This window comes from Chlorocebus sabaeus, chromosome 11 (assembly GCF_047675955.1).
Source record: "Chlorocebus sabaeus isolate Y175 chromosome 11, mChlSab1.0.hap1, whole genome shotgun sequence".
NCBI lineage: Eukaryota > Metazoa > Chordata > Mammalia > Primates > Cercopithecidae > Chlorocebus > Chlorocebus sabaeus.
In genome coordinates, this window is record NC_132914.1 from 68,497,566 (window position 1) to 68,504,449 (window position 6,884).

Consider the following 6,884-nt stretch of genomic DNA (forward strand, 5'->3'; position numbering starts at 1 on the left):
ATAACTGTTCTCTCTTTAATTAATAAAAATACTTCTTGTTTCCCTTTAAGAGACAGTTTATCTGCTTCTGCAAAATACAGGTAGGATAAAATTTGTTTACCTCTAATTTTTTTATCTTCTCTTTATTTAATGTTTTCTATGTAAATATGTTAAAAGCCTAAATAAATATGTTCTCCTTAAGGTTAAGATTTTTGTACTTGCAGTAAAGCAATTTTCATAATATTCTGATCATGCGAGCACAGGTTAACAAATTCCTCAATATTCACAAATTCACTTATCAGGGCAGGTTCACAGTGATTTCATTTATCAGTATTAATTTCTAACTGCTCCCAGAAAAGAATGTTTTACATATGGTTTTTCTAACTCTATTTTTGTATCCCTCTTATTCATATTTCCATTGCCATATTCGGTTTTATTCAAGCAGCTTAAAACATCACAGTGTCTCTCTATCCATGCAATATTGTCTTTTCATTTCTATAATATGCACTTTTTTCTTTTAATAAACTCTTGGACTGCTTAGCTGTATTCCTAGAACATCAAGCCAGAAGTTCTTGTTATTTTTTCCAGTTATTTCTTCCAAAATATATCACATTACTTTACTCTTAAAGCTTACATCATTCTCTTTCATCCCTAGCAAAGAATGACTACAACTATGCCTCTTGGAGTACTACTTAGTTATTTGATAATCAAGATTCTCATAGCATATTCTCCAGGCATCCCATGCTGATTTATCTTTTGAATCTTTTTCTGGTAATAAAACATTGCTTAAAAAAATTCTGTGATGTCTGATTCATGGCTTCAAATAGGCTTTCCCTTTCCCATTTTGACCTTTCCTTTCTTCACTTAGATCTCAGAAAATATGAGGAGGCACCTAAAGGAAAATAAGCCTTCATGTCCCACTAACAGATAAATCTTAAATAGTTCTCCTCTTGACCTTATTCTTTGTTGTTTTTTAAGCATTAATTGCCCCTGCCCTGGATTGCTTTAGGTGAGGTGAAGTTTTTCCAGACTAATGCCACCATGGGCCATCCCTGCTATGAAGTCCTTTAGCATTTACACTTAAACTATGAAACATATTACGTACATCTGCTGAAATAATATTGCTAGATATGTGTATGTGCAGATAATTGTTTTGACTCATCAAGTAAAGGGTTGTTTCTTTTTTTGTTTTTTGTTTATTTTTTTTGAGACGGAGTCTGGCTCTGTCACCCAGGCTGGAGTGCAATGGCCGGATCTCAGCTCACTGCAAGCTCCGCCTCCCAGGTTTACGCCGTTCTCCTGCCTCAGCCTCCCGAGTAGCTGGGACTACAGGCGCCCGCCACCTCGCCCGGCTAGATTTTTGTATTTTTAGTAGAGACGGGGTTTCACTGTGTTAGCCAGGATGGTCTCGATCTCCTGACCTCGTGATCCTCCCATCTCGGCCTCCCAAAGAAGGGTCGTTTGTTTCGCATCTTGCTTACTACTTATACAAATCGTGAGAAGGCAACTATTACCAAATAAATACTTGAGGTATTCTACTGAATTGATCATTTATTCATTCATCCAACATTTATTGTTCACCTATTCAGTGTCACTCACTGTGCTAGCTGCTGTATGTACAGGGATAAATCAAAAGTTCTTATCTCCCAGCAGTTAATAGTCTGGAGAGAAGAAAAAAAAAGAAAAACAAGAAAATAGACACACAGAATACAAAATCTGCAAGAAGCATGTAATTAAAAAGAAGAACCCGCTAAGTAAGTGTAAAATGAGGGTGGAAGAAGGAAAGAGTGGAAACAGGAGGACCAGTAGAACTTAATGAGGCAAAAGACACGAGGGACAAAGTGCTCCAGGCAGAAGGCAAAGCAAAGAAGGAGGTACTGAGGTTGTGATGGAATGGTTAGGTAATGTGCGTGTTTCCACAAAGCTACAGAGAAGCATCTTGAGAAATGGTGAGAGGTGAAACTAAGAAGATGGCCAGAGCCAGATTATAAGGGACCCTGTATGGTATGTTGATCTCACACTTAGATCTTAGAAAGTATGAGGATGGATCTGAAGGAAAATAAGCCCTCATGTCCCACTAACAGATCAACCTTAAATAGTTCTCTTTGACATTATTCTTTTCTTTGTTCTCTGTTTTAAGCATTAAATCCCCCTCTCCTGGATTGTTTCAGCTAATGTGAATGAAGCCTTTCCTGACTAAGGCCACCATGGGCCATCCCTCTGTTTTGAAGTGCTTTAGCACTTACATTTAAAATATGGAACATACTGCAGTATATCTACTGTAACAGTATTGCTAGTATGTGTGTGCCTACACTTTGCCCTGCCCACTGCTGGTCTGTGACTAGTCATTTGACTTCTGAAGAACCCCAGGCAAGTGACTCCAGGTTCTGTCTGCTCCTCAGGTTTCTGCTTTCCAATACTTGAAATTTCTTTCATTCCAGGCTATACCCCCAGTCTCACACTCCATGCCAAATACCACTGTCAGATTATCTATATTTGTGTATTTTCTCTCTCACATATCTGTTTTTAAATCTCCAGTGTTTGATTACCTACCAAATACAGCAGAAATCCTGCACAATATGACCTCAAATCTATCTCCACTATCATTTACCATTTCCCATTTCCCCCTAAACACACTGTTTATGAATGGGAGCTATGGTTTCTCAATTCCATGTCCTGGTTCAAGCAGTTCTTTCCACAATGTCCTTCCCATTTTCTGTCTGCTCAAACCTTTTCAGTCTTCTAGTCATGTCTCCCACATTACTTTGTCTTCTTAGAATCAACAATGTATTTCATTTCTATTCTTTCAGCATTTATTGTTCTCTGCTCTGTCTTTGCGTTTATTTATTTTATTCATCTGACAAAAAATGACTGCTCCTTAATGGTCAGAACAAAGTCTTGGCCATGTTTTTTGTTTTTGTTTTTTTGTTTTTTTTTTAATTTTCCCTAGTACATTGCACCATTTCTTAAGCAGAGGTGCTAGGTTAACATCAAATTAGAACACACTAAATTTGTGACCATTATTAATGAAGCTTAGTTAATCTACTCTTTACTTCATAAATGATCACAGTAGTTACTTTATCACCTCAAATTACTTTACTATGTTATTTATGAGGAAAGTAGAGGCTGATGTCTTATTTGTACTTTACAGAAGTAAACATTTGAGTAATAAGGAGTTAAGAAATTTACTTAAGAGATTTGGGACTGGCATCTAAGTTCCTGATACCAATTCAGTATTTGTTTAGACTATGCTAGATCTAAGATACTTTCCCTTGAAGAGATTAAAAGGTAAGCTTTAAGAAAATATTAAGAATTGTTTTTACTACTATTTATCATCAATACTGGAGGAAAGATAATGAAAAAGTTGTTAAATGTCAGTAAAAAAAAATAAGTTAGGCGGTTTCTAATTGCCTAACTCAGAGATATAAAGATTTCAGTTAAAGGGATAGAAAGTGAAGACATAGTTTAGAGTGCTCTAAGTTAATCTGAACTATTCTGGGTTTTAATGTACTGAAAATAAATTTATTCAAAGCCATTTCGCTACATAGCAAACCCACCCATAGATCATTTGGAGGAAAAATGTCAGATCAATATCCTAAAGCCGTAAGAACTTTTGTTGCAACCATTTGAGGACAGATTCAGGCGTGAATACAACCCCACCAATATATAAAAGGCTATAAATTGCATTTAAGAAAATTACCACTCATTCACAAATAAAGCATAAAGATTTGAGGAATACTAGTCATCCAAATTTTAAAACTTGCATAAAATTTGCATCCAGCTAAGTCAAACCAGTAACAGCTTAGGAAAATGACCGAGGCAAAAAGACTACAGTGAAATTAAAACATTTTGAAAAAAAATATTCTGTCTATAACTCATCAACTGATGGCAAATTGACTTTTTGGAAACTAATTTTCAGTAAATTGTCCTGTTTCCAGTTTGGAAAAATGTCTGGCCTCAGTTACTTACACACACTTCTTCTATTAAGGTTCTAGGTTTGTGTACAGACACTGCAGCTGATCTCCAATCCAAGGCCTTAGTGTGAACCTCGACTCTATTACAACTAGTATTGCTTTTCTTACTTATGTCCTTCTTTAAGATTTTAAGTTCTATGAAGATCAAGACCATACACCATATCTTATGACTGTATGTGCCAATATCTTGCACACTGTTTTATATTTGGTAGCAAGCACTGTTAGCCATTGAGTGAGAGCAGGGCATTAACCTAATTATCTCACCTTTGAGGGGGCAACTGGGGGAACCTTCAAAGATATTTCCTCCTTATGGTGGTTAAACAGTTTCATCTTTATACACAAAAGATATGGTAATTTTGCAACTAAATTGAGCTTATTCTTGAGCTGAATAGAGTTTAGCTGCCCTATTATAATCTCATTCAACTTGCCTAAATACTTCTCTTGATTGGCAATTGGAAAAGGAACCATATATTATCCTTCCAAATCCTACCAATTATTGAATAATGTTTATATAAAAAAACCTTGAATTACAAGATATTTCTGTCATTATTAATGATTACTTTCAGTCGGAATTTGAATTACTTTAATCACTTGTTCTTTCTGTTTTGCAATGAAGCAAAGCCCAACAAAAAAAGCAAAGCTTCTCAAGCTATAAGCCAGGGCTCCTGGCTATTTTATTATTCTAAAAATGCCTCTCTCCAGATACATTGGCCTTGAGACAGCCTGTTTTATCTCTGATCTACAGGGAGGAAGGCCATACTGTATCATATCTGGTATCTGAGATTTCTCTCCTACATTTCAGAGGTCCTGAACTCTTCTGCAATTACCCCCTAGAGTCTCCTTGATTCTCAGCCCTGCAAGTCTCTAGTTTGATCTAGCCTGCGTTGTGGTTTTTTTCAGAACTATTTATTAGCTTGTTATTAATGCCTCTCATGAAATCTGATTAATGCCCATTATTCTAAGCTGTATTCTACTTACATGCTATCATATATTATCATAGTATTTTCTATATTATATTTTAGCTATACCCACACCTGACTTTCCCATTCAATTCTGAACATTCTTTTTACCCTTTGTTCTCAAACAGACAGTTATCCTTGATAATACATTATTTCATACTAGGAAGATTCCCCTTTTATAGATGTGAAATGATTAGGTGTCCAAATCTCCTAAAATGTAATCTACTCAAATCCTAAAACTACCAGAACTTGAACTCTGTAACAGCAAGGAGCTTCCTTGTCACGTCCATCATTAAATCCTAGTTCGCAGAACATGCCTGGCAATAATCAGTACTAGTCTCAATAATGTTTGTGGCACAAAAGAATACAATTAGTCCTTTGTATCTGTGGGTTCTGCATCCATGTTTCAACCAATCATAGATCGCAAATATTCCAAAAAGTTGCATTTGTCCTGAACAGGTACAGACTTTCTTCTTCCTGTTATTTTCTGAACACTACATTGTAATAACTATTTACATAGCATTTGCATGGTATTAGATATTATAAATAATCTAGAGATGATTTCGATTATACAAGAGAATGTTGCGTAGCTTATATGCAAATGCTAGGCCATTTTACATCAGGAACTTGAGCATCTCAGGTTTTGGTATCTGAAGAGGAAACTGAAAGCAATTCCCCCGGAAACTGAAAGATGACTGCACTTTGTTAATATGCAACATTATGAAAGGAACAGTGTTCAATTGGTCTTTTTAGATATTTATAAATCATAAGGACTGCAACATTATTTTCAAACATTAGAGACAGAACGGCATTTTTATATAACAGTGATTCTTAAAATTTTCATCACTGATATATTTCGTTCATGGTGGTTTCACAAGAAACATTTATATTTGAATACGCAAATAATTGTCAGTTTTTAAGTTTCACAGGTTCTCGGCTTTCTGCTTTCAAAGTGACTGCCACTCCCACAGGGAAACTCAAGCAATTGCTATTAACTTGGGTGGAGTAGAGTATTCTAGGCTGGCTTCAAGATAAGCATCCTTTAGGGTGACTTCAAGAGTCAGGCCACGCCACCCCCTAGAAGTTTCCTCTGTGTTCTGAGTGGTCCAAACTGTTTCCTGACATGGAATGTCCAGAGACCATGATCTATCTGAGGCTCAGGAGCACTGTGGAAAATAATTTAAACCTGTCCAGCAACTTAGGTTTGCATGTGTGCTGATTCTGTGGGACAAGGATTCCCTAAAAGAGACCAGATTGGAGGAAGAAACAGTGGAATATTGAAAGAAAAACTGCCTGAGAGGAGGCAAAGCCTGGCCAAGTGGGCAAAGTGAGCATAAAAGGAAGCCAGCCTTCCAGGGACTGAGTCTGACTACTGGGTCCAAGCCTGGGTTCGAGCCTGAGTTTGAGCCCGGGCGGAGGGGAGCAGAGGTCCAGAGGGCTATTAGGGGTCCAGAGATCCAGACAGTGAGGATGGCAGCAGATCAATGGTGCTCACTGCAAAAAAAAAGAGTGGGGGATGGAGGTGGAGGGGCTCTTGGAACAGCAGACACAAGAGCAGAGAGCATCAGCTGGAGAGGCAACTGCTCCAATTACAAAGGAGATCCTCCTGGCCTTTTCCCTGGTGAAAGCTCAATGAAGTGAGAAAGACTAGCTTTCCAACCAAACAATGCTCAAAGGACAGATTCCCACCCCCACCCCCAGTTACAGGAAACATAGGTTGTATGAGTAAGAAGCCTCAAGCTGAAAGGAAAAAAACAAAACTTTAAAAAAATTCAAGTCATATCTCTAATTCAGCTCCTAGCAACCTTTTCAATGAAAGTGTAGACTCATGGAAAAAGGAAAATAACATGTATCTGAAGATGTTTTTTGTCCTTACAAGAGAAGGTGGAGAGATGCAGATATTCTAGCCACAATTGGAAACAGAAGTATAGTGTCCCTGAAGCCATGCCAGGAAGGTGTGCTTACCCTCGGT